Genomic DNA, 1,906 nt, shown 5'->3' on the forward strand with positions numbered 1-1,906 from the left:
TAAGACCTGCATTCCATTGCCTGACTCTTTTTTGCCCTTAAGAAAATTTACACTGATGAAATCTTAAATTGGAAGAATTAATGTATTAAAATACAGTGATTCATAGTTTGTCTTTCTATTTAACTTACATTTCTATTTCATTCAGCAGAAACATTTATGTCTCCCTTGTTTCATATAGCTATGTGAAGAAATAGACTCAAAGCCTTTTAAAAGATTTAATTTCTCTCTCTCTTCTTTCCAGACCTAGGCATTATTCCTAAAAAAAATAGAATTAAATTAGGAGAGGAAGCCCTGTGTTCCAACTCAGTTCCCACCAAAAACTTGTATTAGGGAATATGGGGGAAATGAGGCGTTATTAATACAATTTTGCAAGGTTTTTAATTTTCTATTACTCTTTATTTTTAAAATCACATAGAAGTAGGGGCAAAGTTGACAGTGATTGGATGGCAGGTTAGGTATCAGGGCATTTCTGGAATAATACCCCATAATGTTCCTCAAAATCATTTAATTAACCTCTAATACCTACCACTGCCTACTCAAGTCCTGAATGGATTAGAAAAGATAAAGGGACAAGCAACACACTTGTTGATTGAGCCAGGTAAATCAGAATATGCCTGGTAAACTAAATGAACTTGAAGCTTTCTCTTTCTAGACCATATAGGTAGAAATGGAGATGAGATGAACTTCAATTTAAATATACCTTTGTTGTCTTACATTGTAGTTACAATGACTTCCTTGGTGGCTCAGACGGTAAAGCGTCTGCCTACGATGCAGGAGACCCGGGTTCGATTCCTGGGTGGGGAAGACCTCCTGGAGAAGGAAATGGCATCCCACTCCAGTACTCTTGCCAGGAAAATCCCATGGATGGAGGAGCCTGGTGGGCTACAGTCCATGGGGTCGCAAAGAGTCGGACAAGACTGAGCGACTTCCCTTTCCCTTACTTGTTGTCTACCCTTGGCTACACGTTTAAAAGATGTGAAGACACAAAGATTAGCACCACACCATAGTGAATTTGCAGTGGCAAGCCAATGTACCACTATACCTGATATATTTAGTCCTCTGAAAATGTGAGAAAAGGAGACATCATTTCTGAATTGGTGCAATACGGAAAGCTCTTAGGTGAAATATTGTCTATGACTTTGAAGAATGGGCAGAATTTTGACAGAACAAGCAAAATACACAATGTAGATAAATATGAAAGAGTGATTTGTGGTTGCAAACTAGGGTGTGGTCCTTTGCATCTGGAATCACTTAATCTTCATAAAAAAAAAAAAATGACAAAAGATGAGACTGGACAGGCAGAATGTAGCCAATCTGTGACTTGCCTTTCATGCAAAAATAAAGAAATTGGACTTTCAATTCAGTTCAGTCACTCAGTTGTGTCCAACTCTTTGCAACCAACTATAGCACGCCAGGCCTCCCTGTCCACCACCAACTCCAGGAGTTTACCCAAACTCATGTCCATCAAGTCGGTGATGCCATCTAACCATCTCATCCTCTGTCATCCCTTCTCCTCCTGCCTTCAATCTTTTCCAGCATCAGGGTCTTTTCAAATGAGTCAAAACTCTTCATGAGGTAGCCAAAGTATTGGAGTTTCAGCTTCAACATCACTCCTTCCAATGAACACCCAGGACTGATCTCCTTTAGCATGGACTATTTGGATCTCCTTGCAGTCCAAGGGAATCTCAGAGTCTTCTCCACCACAGTTCAAAAGCATCAATTATTCAGCACTCAGCTTTCTTTATAGTTCAACTCTCACATCCATACATGACTACTGGAAAAACCATAGCCTTGACTAGACAGACCTTTGTTGGCAAAGTAATGTCTCTGATTTTTAATATGCTGTCTAGGTTGGTCATAACTTCCCTTTCAAGGAGTAAGCATCTTTTAATTTCATAGCTGTAAT

At 39.3% G+C, this 1,906-nt stretch overlaps 1 non-coding gene across 1 annotated transcript; it reads left to right on the top strand.

Annotated features, from left to right (window-relative positions):
* The first annotated feature begins 732 nt into the window (after positions 1–732).
* On the top strand, positions 733–804 carry TRNAR-ACG (transfer RNA arginine (anticodon ACG)). Its single transcript has one exon. It is a non-coding gene; the product is annotated as a tRNA-Arg (tRNA).
* Positions 805–1,906: the final 1,102 nt, after the last annotated feature.

This window comes from Bos taurus, chromosome 4 (assembly GCF_002263795.3).
Source record: "Bos taurus isolate L1 Dominette 01449 registration number 42190680 breed Hereford chromosome 4, ARS-UCD2.0, whole genome shotgun sequence".
Taxonomy (NCBI): Eukaryota; Metazoa; Chordata; class Mammalia; order Artiodactyla; family Bovidae; genus Bos; species Bos taurus.